We start from the raw sequence: 12,938 nt of genomic DNA, 5'->3' as shown, positions 1-12,938 counted from the left end.
ATTCCTGTGGCACGTGGAAAGGGACCCTTGGTCTCCTGCCTCAGCTGGAGAGGCGTCCCAATTGCCCTGCCAAGCATCGAGGAGAATCCCGAGTTGTCCCTCGCAACTAGGCAGGAGTCCTGACGTTGCTGAACAAACACGTGTGTGGAAGGGCCATCCCCGTCGTAACTCGAGAATATACCCCAGGTTCCCACCGCAACTCGAGAAAAACCATGAGACTTCCCCATCGCCGCGAGATGAGGACCGATTCCCCTGCACTGCGTGCAGAGCAATTCCGTGTTGCACATCACACATGAAAGGAGCCTTGATTTCCTTGATGGCACTCCAGAGAAACCCCAAGAACACTGTTTCAAGGCTAGAGGGATCCTCAGGTCACTGTAGCAACACGAAAGAGCTCCGTGGACCAAAAATCAACTCGAGATGAGAGGTTAGTCCCTGGCTTCAACTCCAGAGGAATACCACCTTACCACAAGCACCTCAAGAGGAGGCTTCTCTCAGCTCTAGGTATGTGAGAGGGACCCTGAGTTTGCGGCCTCAACTGGAATGGACACCGCGATGCCCTTACTCGAAATAAGGCCGGATATCCCTGCAGTGACTTGAATGCAGGCTCGTCTTGCATCTCCCAAGACGAAAGGATGTCTGAATCCCCTGTGGAGACCACAGAGAAAGACCTAGTTCCCCACCTCAGCGCGACCAGAGGCCTCACATCCTTTGAAAACTCCAGAGGTACACGGAGATCAGTTCCTCCAGAGGAGACAATGCCTGACTCCTCGTGAATCTTCTTAGGAGTCCCAGGCTTCCTGTGGCACGTGGAAAGGGACCCTTGGTCTCCCGCCTCAGCTGGAGAGGCGTCCCAATTGCCCTGCCAAGCCTCGAGGAGAATCCCGAGTTGTCCCTCGCAACTAGGCAGGAGTCCTGACGTCGCTGAACAAACACGTGGGTGGAAGGGCCATCCCCGTCATAACTCGAGAATATACCCCAGGTTCCCGCCGCAACTCGAGAAAAACCATGAGACTTCCCCCTCGCCGCGAGATGAGGCCCGATTCCCCTGCACTGCGTGCAGAGCAATACCGTGTTGCACATCACACATGAAAGGAGCCTTGATTTCCTTGATGGCACTCCAGAGAAACCCCAAGAACACTGTTTCAAGGCTAGAGGGATCCTGAGGTCACTGTAGCAACATGAAAGAGCTCCGTGGACCAAGAATCAACTCGAGATGAGAGGTTAGTCCCTGGCTTCGACTCCAGAGGACTACCACCTTAACACAAGCACCTCAACAGGAGGCTTCTCTCAGCTCTAAGTATGTGAGAGGGACCCTGAGTTTGCGGCCTCAAGTGGAATGGACACCGCGATGCCATGACTCGAAATAAGGCCGGATATCCCTGCAGTGACTTGAATGCAGGCTCGTCTTGCATCTCCCAAGACGAAAGGATGTCTGAATCCCCTGTGGAGACCACAGAGAAAGACCTAGTTCCCCACCTCATCGCGACCGGAGGCCTCACATCCTTTGAAAACTCGAGAGGTACGCGGAGATCAGTGCCTCCAAAGGAGACGATGCCTGACTCCTCGTGAAACTTGATAGGAGTCCCAGGATTCCTGTGGCACGTGGAAAGGGACCCTTGGTCTACCGCCTCAGATGGAGAGGCGTCCCAATTGCCCTGCCAAGCCTCGAGGAGAATCCCGAGTTGTCCCTCGCAACTAGGCAAGAGTCCTGACGTGGCTGAACAAACACGTGGGTGGAAGGGCCATCCCCGTCGTAATTCGAGAATATACCCCAGGTTCCCGCCGCAACTCGAGAAAAACCATGAGACTTCCCCCTCGCCGCAAAATGAGGCCCGATATCCTGCACTGCGTGCAGAGCAATTCCGTGTTGCACATCACACATGAAAGGAGCCTTGATTTCCTTGATGGCACTCCAGAGAAACCCCAAGAACACTGTTTCAAGGCTAGAGGGAACCTGAGGTCACTGTAGCAACACAAAAGAGCTGCGTTGACCAAAAATCAACTCGAGATGAGAGGTTAGTCCCTGGCTTCCACTCTAGACGAATACCACCTTACCACAAGCACCTCAAGAGGAGGCTTCTCTCAGCTCTAGCTATGTGAGAGGGACCATAATTTTGCGGCCTCAAGTGGAATGGACACTGCGATTCCCTGACGCGAAATAAGGCCGGATATCCCTGCAGTGACTTGAATGCAGGCTCGTCTTGCATCTCCCAAGATGAAAGGATGTCTGAACCCCTGTGGAGACAACAGAGAAAGACCGAGTTCCCCACCTCATCGCGACCGGAGGCCTCACATCCTTTGAAAACTCCACAGGTACGCGGAGATTAGTTCCTCCAAAGGAGACGATGCCTGACTCCTCGTGAAACTTGATAGGAGTCCCAGGATTCCTGTGGCACGTGGAAAGGGGCCCTTGGTCTCCCGCCTCAGCTGGAGAGGCGTCCCAATTGCCCTGCCAAGCCTCGAGGAGAATCCCGAGTTGTTCCTCGCAACTAGGCAGGAGTCCTGACGTCGCTGAAGAAACACGTGGGTGGAAGGGCCATCCCCGTCGTTACTCGAGAATATACCCCAGGTTCCCGCCGCAACTCGAGAGAAACCATGAGTCTTCCCCCTCGCCGCGAGAAGAGGCCTGATTCCCCTGCACTGTGTGCAGAGCAATTCCGTGTTGCACATCACACATGAAAGGAGCCTTGATTTCCTTGATGGCACTCCAGAGAAACCCCAAGAACACTGTTTCAAGGCTAGAGGGATCCTGAGGTCACTGTAGCAACAAGAAAGAGCTCCATAGACCAAAAATCAACTCGAGATGAGAGGTTAGTCCCTGGCTTCGACTGCAGAGGAATACCACCTTACGACAAGCACCTCAAGAGGAGGCTTCTCTCAGCTCTAGGTATGTGAGAGGGACCCTGAGTTTGCGGCCTCAAGTGGAATGGACACCGCGATGCCCTGACTCGAAATAAGGCCGGATATCCCTGCAGTGACTTGAATGCAGGCTCTTCTTGCATCTCCCAAGACGAAAGGATGTCTGAATCCCCTGTGGAGACCACAGAGAAAGACCTAGTTCCCCACCTCAGCGCGACCAGAGGCCTCACATCCTTTGAAAACTCCAGAGGTACACGGAGATCAGTTCCTCCAGAGGAGACAATGCCTGACTCCTCGTGAATCTTCTTAGGAGTCCCAGGCTTCCTGTGGCACGTGGAAAGGGACCCTTGGTCTCCCGCCTCATCTGGAGAGGCGTCCCAATTGCCCTGCCAAGCCTCGAGGAGAATCCCGAGTTGTCCCTCGCAACTAGGCAGGAGTCCTGATGGCGCTGAACAAACACGTGGGTGGAAGGGCCATCCCCGTCGTAACTCGAGAATATACCCCAGGTTCCCGCCACAACTCGAGAAAAACCATGAGAATTCCCCCTTGTTGCGAGATGAGGCCCGATTCTCCTGCACTGCGTGCAGAGCAATTCCGTGTTAGACATCACACATGAAAGGAGCCTTGATATCCTTGATGGCACTGCAGAGAAACCCCAAGAACACTGTTTCAAGGCTAGAGGGATCCTGAGGTCACTGTAGCAACATGAAAGAGCTCCGTGGACCAAAAATCAACTCGAGATGAGAGGTTAGTCCCTGGCTATGACTCCAGAGGAATACCACCTTACCACAAGCACCTCAAGAGGAGGCTTCTCTCAGCTCTAGGTATGTGAGAGGGACCCTGAGTTTGGGGCCTCAATAGGTATGGACAAAGCGATGCCCTGACGCGAAATAAGGCCGGATATCCCTGCAGTGACTTGAATGCAGGCTCGTCTTGCATCTCCCAAGATGAAAGGATGTCTGAATCCCCTGTGGAGACAACAGAGAAAGAGATAGTTCCCCACCTCATTGCGACCGGAGGCCTCACATCCTTTGAAAACTCCAGAGGTACGCGGAGATCAGTGCCTCCAAAGGAGACGATGCCTGACTCCTCGGGAAACTTGATAGGAGTCCCAGGATTCCTGTGGCACGTGGAAAGGGACCCTTGGTCTCCTGCCTCAGCTGGAGAGGCGTCCCAATTGCCCTGCCAAGCATCGAGGAGAATCCCGAGTTGTCCCTCGCAACTAGGCAGGAGTCCTGACGTTGCTGAACAAACACGTGTGTGGAAGGGCCATCCCCGTCGTAACTCGAGAATATACCCCAGGTTCCCACCGCAACTCGAGAAAAACCATGAGACTTCCCCATCGCCGCGAGATGAGGACCGATTCCCCTGCACTGCGTGCAGAGCAATTCCGTGTTGCACATCACACATGAAAGGAGCCTTGATTTCCTTGATGGCACTCCAGAGAAACCCCAAGAACACTGTTTCAAGGCTAGAGGGATCCTCAGGTCACTGTAGCAACACGAAAGAGCTCCGTGGACCAAAAATCAACTCGAGATGAGAGGTTAGTCCCTGGCTTCAACTCCAGAGGAATACCACCTTACCACAAGCACCTCAAGAGGAGGCTTCTCTCAGCTCTAGGTATGTGAGAGGGACCCTGAGTTTGCGGCCTCAACTGGAATGGACACCGCGATGCCCTTACTCGAAATAAGGCCGGATATCCCTGCAGTGACTTGAATGCAGGCTCGTCTTGCATCTCCCAAGACGAAAGGATGTCTGAATCCCCTGTGGAGACCACAGAGAAACACCTAGTTCCCCACCTCAGCGCGACCAGAGGCCTCACATCCTTTGAAAACTCCAGAGGTACACGGAGATCAGTTCCTCCAGAGGAGACAATGCCTGACTCCTCGTGAATCTTCTTAGGAGTCCCAGGCTTCCTGTGGCACGTGGAAAGGGACCCTTGGTCTCCCGCCTCAGCTGGAGAGGCGTCCCAATTGCCCTGCCAAGCCTCGAGGAGAATCCCGAGTTGTCCCTCGCAACTAGGCAGGAGTCCTGACGTCGCTGAACAAACACGTGGGTGGAAGGGCCATCCCCGTCATAACTCGAGAATATACCCCAGGTTCCCGCCGCAACTCGAGAAAAACCATGAGACTTCCCCCTCGCCGCGAGATGAGGCCCGATTCCCCTGCACTGCGTGCAGAGCAATACCGTGTTGCACATCACACATGAAAGGAGCCTTGATTTCCTTGATGGCACTCCAGAGAAACCCCAAGAACACTGTTTCAAGGCTAGAGGGATCCTGAGGTCACTGTAGCAACATGAAAGAGCTCCGTGGACCAAGAATCAACTCGAGATGAGAGGTTAGTCCCTGGCTTCGACTCCAGAGGACTACCACCTTAACACAAGCACCTCAACAGGAGGTTTCTCTCAGCTCTAAGTATGTGAGAGGGACCCTGAGTTTGCGGCCTCAAGTGGAATGGACACCGCGATGCCATGACTCGAAATAAGGCCGGATATCCCTGCAGTGACTTGAATGCAGGCTCGTCTTGCATCTCCCAAGACGAAAGGATGTCTGAATCCCCTGTGGAGACCACAGAGAAAGACCTAGTTTCCCACCTCATCGCGACCGGAGGCCTCACATCCTTCGAAAACTCGAGAGGTACGCGGAGATCAGTGCCTCCAAAGGAGACGATGCCTGACTCCTCGTGAAACTTGATAGGAGTCCCAGGATTCCTGTGGCACGTGGAAAGGGACCCTTGGTCTACCGCCTCAGATGGAGAGGCGTCCCAATTGCCCTGCCAAGCCTCGAGGAGAATCCCGAGTTGTCCCTCGCAACTAGGCAAGAGTCCTGACGTGGCTGAACAAACACGTGGGTGGAAGGGCCATCCCCGTCGTAATTCGAGAATATACCCCAGGTTCCCGCCGCAACTCGAGAAAAACCATGAGACTTCCCCCTCGCCGCAAAATGAGGCCCGATATCCTGCACTGCGTGCAGAGCAATTCCGTGTTGCACATCACACATGAAAGGAGCCTTGATTTCCTTGATGGCACTCCAGAGAAACCCCAAGAACACTGTTTCAAGGCTAGAGGGAACCTGAGGTCACTGTAGCAACACAAAAGAGCTGCGTTGACCAAAAATCAACTCGAGATGAGAGGTTAGTCCCTGGCTTCCACTCTAGACGAATACCACCTTACCACAAGCACCTCAAGAGGAGGCTTCTCTCAGCTCTAGCTATGTGAGAGGGACCATAATTTTGCGGCCTCAAGTGGAATGGACACTGCGATTCCCTGACGCGAAATAAGGCCGGATATCCCTGCAGTGACTTGAATGCAGGCTCGTCTTGCATCTCCCAAGATGAAAGGATGTCTGAACCCCTGTGGAGACAACAGAGAAAGACCGAGTTCCCCACCTCATCGCGACCGGAGGCCTCACATCCTTTGAAAACTCCACAGGTACGCGGAGATTAGTGCCTCCAAAGGAGACGATGCCTGACTCCTCGTGAAACTTGATAGGAGTCCCAGGATTCCTGTGGCACGTGGAAAGGGACCCTTGGTCTCCCGCCTCAGCTGGAGAGGCGTCCCAATTGCCCTGCCAAGCCTCGAGGAGAATCCCGAGGTGTCCCTCGCAACTAGGCAGGAGTCCTGATGGCGCTGAACAAACACGTGGGTGGAAGGGCCATCCCCGTCGTAACTCGAGAATATACCCCAGGTTCCCGCCGCAACTCGAGAAAAACCATGAGAATTCCCCCTTGTTGCGAGATGAGGCCCGATTCTCCTGCACTGCGTGCAGAGCAATTCCGTGTTAGACATCACACATGAAAGGAGCCTTGATTTCCTTGATGGCACTGCAGAGAAACCCCAAGAACACTGTTTCAAGGCTAGAGGGATCCTGAGGTCACTGTAGCAACATGAAAGAGCTCCGTGGACCAAAAATCAACTCGAGATGAGAGGTTAGTCCCTGGCTATGACTCCAGAGGAATACCACCTTACCACAAGCACCTCAAGAGGAGGCTTCTCTCAGCTCTAGGTATGTGAGAGGGACCCTGAGTTTGGGGCCTCAATAGGTATGGACAAAGCGATGCCCTGACGCGAAATAAGGCCGGATATCCCTGCAGTGACTTGAATGCAGGCTCGTCTTGCATCTCCCAAGATGAAAGGATGTCTGAATCCCCTGTGGAGACAACAGAGAAAGACCTAGTTCCCCACCTCATCGCGACAGGAGGCCTCACATCCTTTGAAAACTCCAGAGGTACGCGGAGATCAGTGCCTCCAAAGGAGACGATGCCTGACTCCTCGTGAAACTTGATAGGAGTTCCAGGATTCCTGTGGCACGTGGAAAGGGACACTTGGTCTCCCGCCTCAGCTGGAGAGGCGTCCCAATTGCCCTGCCAAGCCTCGAGGAGAATCCCGAGTTGTCCCTCGCAACTAGGCAGGAGTCCTGACGTCGCTGAACAAACACGTGGGTGGAAGGGCCATCCCAGTCGTAACTCGGGAATATACCCCAGGTTCCCGCCGCAACTCGAGAAAAACCATGAGACTTCCCCGTCGCCGCGATATGAGGCCCGATTCCCCTGCACTGCGTGCAGAGCAATTCCGTGTTGCACATCACACATGAAAGGAGCCTTGATTTCCTTGATGGCACTCCAGAGAAACCCCAGGAACACTCTTTCAAGGCGAGAGGGATCCTGAGGTCACTGTAGCAACACGAAAGAGCTCCGTGGACCAAAAATCAACTTGAGATGAGAGGTTAGTCCCTGGCTTCGACTCCAGAGGAATACCACCTAACCACAAGCACCTCAAGAGGAGGCTTCTCTCAGCTCTAGGTATGTGAGAGGGACCCTGAGTTTGCGGCCTCAAGTGGAATGGACACCGCGATGCCCTGACTCGAAATAAGGCAGGATATCCCTGCAGTGACTTGAATGCAGGCTCGTCTTGCATCTCCCAAGACGAAAAGATGTCTGAATCCCCTGTGTAGATCACAGAGAAAGACCTAGTTCAACACCTCATCGCGACCGGAGGCCTCACATTCTTTGAAAACTCCAGAGGTACGCGGAGATCAGTGCCTCCAAAGGAGACGATGCCTGACTCCTCGTGAAACTTGATAGGAGTCCCAGGATTCCTGTGGCACGTGGAAAGGGACCTTTGGTCTCCCGCCTCAGCTGGAGAAGCGTCCCATTGCCCTGCCAAGCCTCGAGGAGAATCCCGAGTTGTCCCTCGCAACTAGGCAGGAGTCCTGACGTCGCTGAACAAACTCGTGTGTGCAAGGGCCATCCCCATAGTAACTCGAGAATATACCCCAGGTTCCTGCCGCAACTCGAGAAAAACCATGAGACTTCCCCCTCGCCACGAGATGAGGCCCGATTCCCCTGCACTGTGTGCAGAGTAATTCCGTGTTGCACATCACACATGAAAGGAGCCATCATTTCCTTGGTGGCACTCCAGAGAAACCCCAAGAACACTGTTTCAAGGCTAGAGGGATCCTGAGGTCACTGTAGCAACATGAAACAGCTCCGTGGACCAAAAATCAACTCGAGATGAGAGGTTAGTCCCTGGCTACGACTCCAGAGGAATACCAACTTACCACAAGCACCTCAAGAGGAGGCTTCTCTCAGCTCTAGGTATGTGAGAGGGACCCTGAGTTCGGGGCCTCAATAGGTATGGACAAAGCGATGCCCTGACGCGAAATAAGGCCGGATATCCCTGCAGTGACTTGAATGCAGGCTCGTCTTGCATCTCCCAAGATGAAAGGATGTCTGAATCCCCTGTGGAGACAACAGAGAAAGACCTAGTTCCCCACCTCATCGCGACCGTAGGCCTCACATCCTTTGAAAACTCCAGAGGTACGCGGAGATCAGTGCCTCCAAAGGAGACGATGCCTGACTCCTCGTGAAACTTGATAGGAGTCCCAGGATTCCTGTGGCACGTGGAAAGGGACACTTGGTCTCCCGCCTCAGCTGGAGAGGCGTCCCAATTGCCCTGCCAAGCCTCGAGGAGAATCCCGAGTTGTCCCTCGCAAATAGGCAGGAGTCCTGACGTCGCTGAACAAACACGTGGGTGGAAGGGCCATCCCCGTCGTAACTCGAGAATATACCCCAGGTTCCCGCCGCAACTTGAGGAAAACATTGAGACTTTCCTCGCCGCGAAATGAGGCCCGATTCCCCTGCACTGTGTGCACAGCAATTCCGTGTTGCACATCACACATGAAAGGAGCCTTGATTTCCTTGATGGGACTCCAGAGAAACCCCAAGAACACTGTTTCAAGGCTAGAGGGATCCTGAGGTCACTGTAGCAACACGAAAGAGCTCCGTGGACCAAAAATCAACTCGAGATGAGAGGTTAGTCCCTGGCTTCGACTCCAGAGGAATACCACCTTACCACAAGCACCTCAAGAGGAGGCTTCTCTCAGCTCTAGGTATGGGAGAGGGACCCTGATTTTGCGGCCTCAAGTGGAATAGACACCGCGATGCCCTGACGCGAAATAAGGCCGGATATCCCTGCAGTGACTTGAATGCAGGCTCGTCTTGCATCTCCCAAGTCGAAAGGATGTCTGAATCCCCTGTGGAGACCACAGAGAAAGACCTAGTTCTCCACCTCATCCCGACCGGAGGCCTCACATCCCTTGAAAACTCCAGAGGTACGCGGAGATCAGTGCCTCCAAAGGAGACGATGCCTGACTCCTCGTGAAACTTGATAGGAGTCCCAGGATTCCTGTGGCACGTGAAAAGGGAACCTTCGTCTACCGCCTCAGCTGGAGAGGCGTCCCAATTGCCCTGCCAAACCTCGAGGAGAATCCCGAGTTGTCCCTCGCAACTAGGCAGGAGTCCTGACGTCGCTGAACAAACACGTGGGTCTAATGGCCATCCCCTTCGTAACTCGAGAATATACCCCAGGTTCCCACCGCAACTCGAGAAAAACCATGAGACTTCCCGCTCGCCGCGAGATGAGGCCCGATTCCCCTGCACTTCGTGCAGAGTAATTCCATGTTGCACATCACATATGAAAGGAGCCTTGATTTCCTTGATGGCACTCCAGAGAAACCCCAAGAACACTGTTTCAAGGCTAGAGGGATCCTGAGGTCACTGTAGCAATACGAAAGAGCTCCGTGGCCCAAAAATCAACTCGAGATGAAAGGTTAGTCCCTGGCTTCAAAACCAGAGGAATGCCACCTTACCACAAGCACCTCAAGAGGAGGCTTCTCTCAGCTCTAGGTATGTGAGAGGGACCCTGAATTTGCGGCCTCAAGTGGAATGGACACCGCGATGCCCTGACTCGAAATAAGGCCAGATATCCCTGCAGTGACTTGAATGCAGGCTCGTCTTGCATCTCCCAAGACGAAAGGATGTCTGAATCCCCTGTGGAGACCACCGAGAAAGACCTAGTTCCCCACCTCATCGCGACCGGAGGACTCACATCCTTTGAAAACTTCAGAGGTACGCGGAGATCAGTGCCTCCAAAGGAGACGATGCCTGACTCCTCGTGAAACTTGATAGGAGTCCCAGGATTCCTGTGGCACGTGGAAAGGGACCCTTGGTCTCCCGCCTCAGCTGCAGAGGCGTCCCAATTGCCCTGCCAAGCCTCGACGAGAATCCCGAGTTGTCCCTCGCAACTAGGCAGGAATCCTGATGGCGCTGAACAAACACGTGGGTGGAAGGGCCATCCCCGTCGTAACTAGAGAATATACCCCAGGTTCCCGCCGCAACTCGAGAAAAACCATGAGAATTCCCCCTTGCTGCGAGATGAGGCCCGATTCTCCTGCACTGCGTGCAGAACAATTCCGTGTTGCACATCACATATGAAAGGAGCCTTGATTTCCTTCATGGCACTGCAGAGAAACCCCAAGAACACTGTTTCAAGGCTAGAGGGATCCTGAGGTCACTATAGCAACATGAAAGAGCTCCGTGGACCAAAAATCAACTCGAGATGAGAGGTTAGTCCCTGGCTACGACTCCAGAGGAATACCACCTTACCACAAGCACCTCAAGAGGAGGCTTCTCTCAGCTCTAGGTATGTGAGAGGGACCCTGAATTTGCGGCCTCAAGTGGAATGGACACCGCGATGCCCTGGCTCGAAATAAGGCCGGATATCCCTGCAGTGACTTGAATGCAGGCTCGTCTTGCATCTCCCAAGATGAAAGAATGTCTGAATCCCCTGTGGAGACCACAGAGAAAGACCTAGTTCCCCACCTCATCGCGACAGGAGGCCTCACATCCTTTGAAAACTCCAGAGGTACGCGGAGATCAGTGCCTCCAAAGGAGACGATGCCTGACTCCTCGTGAAACTTGATAGGAGTCCCAGGATTCCTGTGGCACGTGGAAAGGGACCCTTGGTCTCCCGCCTCAGCTGGAGAGGCGTCCCAATTGCCCTGCCAAGCCTCGAGGAGAATCCCGAGTTTTCCCTCGCAACTAGGCAGGAGTCCTGACGGCGCTGAACAAACACGTGGGTGGAAGGGCCATCCCCGTCGTAACTCGAGAATATACCCCAGGTTCCCGCCGCAACTCGAGAAAAGCCATGAGACTTCCCTCTCGCCGCGAGATGAGGCACGATTCCCCTGCACTGCGTGCAGAGCAATTCCGTGTTGCACATCACACATGAAAGGAGCCTTCATTTCCTTGGTGGCACTCCAGAGAAACCCCAAGAACACTGTTTCAAGGCTAGAGGGATCCTGAAGTCACTGTAGCAACACGAAAGAGCTCCGTGGACCAAAAATCAACTCGAGATGAGAGGTTAGTCCCTGGCTTCGACTCCAGAGGAATACCACCTTACCACAAGCACCTCAAGAGGAGGCTTCTCTCAGCTCTAGGTATGTGAGAGGGACCCTGAGTTTGCGACCTCAAGTGGAATGGACACCGCGATGCCCTGGCTCGAAATAAGGCTGGATATCCCTGCAGTGACTTGAATGCAGGGTTGTCTTGCATCTCCCAAGACGAAAGGATGTCTGAATCCCCTGTGTAGATCATAGAGAAAGACCTAGTTCCCCACCTCATTGCGACCGGAGGGCTCACATCCTTTGAAAACTCCAGAGGTACGCGGAGATCAATGCCTCCAAAGGAGAGGATGCCTGACTCCTCGTGAAACTTGATAGGAGTCCCAGGATTCCTGTGGCACGTGGAAAGGGACCCTTGGTCTCCCGCCTCAGCTGGAGAGGCGTCCCAGTTGCCCTGCCAAGCCTCGAGGAGAATCCCGAGTGGTCCCTCGCAACTAGGCAGGAGTCCTGACTTCGCTGAAGAAACACGTGGGTGGAAGGGCCATCCCCGTCGTTACTCGAGAATATACCCCAGGTTCCCGTCGCAACTCGAGAAAAACCATGAGACTTCCCCCTCTCCGCGAGCTGAGGCCCGATTCCCCTTCACTGCGTGCAGAGCAATTCCGTGTTGCACATCACACATGAAAGGAGCCTTGATTTCCTTGATGGCACTCCAGAGAAACCCCACGAACACTGTTTCAAGGCTAGAGGGATCCTGCGGGCACTGTAGCAACACGAAAGAACTCCATGGACCAAAAATCAACTCGAGATGAGAGGTTAGTCCCTGGCTTCGACTCCAGAGGAATACCACCTTACCACAAGCACCTCAAGAGGAGGCTTCTCTCAGCTCTAGGTATGTGAGAGGGACCCTGAGTTTGCGGCCTCAAGTGGAATGGACACCGCGATGCCCTGGCTCGAAATAAGGCCGGATATCCCTGCAGTGACTTGAATGCAGGCTCGTCTTGCATCTCCCAAGACGAAAGGATGTCTGAATCCCCTGTGGAGACCACAGAGAAAGACCTAGTTCCCCAACTCATGGCGACCAGAGGCCTCACATCCTTTGAAAAATCCAGAGGTACGCGGAGATCAGTGCCTCCAAAGGAGACGATTCGTGACTCCTCGTGAAACTTGATAGGAGACCCAGGATTCCTGTGGCACGTGGAAAGGGAGCCTTAGTCTCCCGCCTCAGCTGGAGAGGCGTCCCAATTGCCCTGCCAAGCCTCGAGGAGAATTCCGAGTTGTGCCTCGCAACTAGGCAGGAGTCCTGACGTCGCTGAACAAACACGTGAGTGGAAGGGCCATCCCCGTCGTAACTCGAGAATATACCCCAGGTTCCCGCCGCAACTCGAGAAAA

This window comes from Cervus elaphus, chromosome 20 (assembly GCF_910594005.1).
Source record: "Cervus elaphus chromosome 20, mCerEla1.1, whole genome shotgun sequence".
Classification (NCBI taxonomy): domain Eukaryota; kingdom Metazoa; phylum Chordata; class Mammalia; order Artiodactyla; family Cervidae; genus Cervus; species Cervus elaphus.
This window is presented reverse-complemented; position numbering follows the sequence as displayed.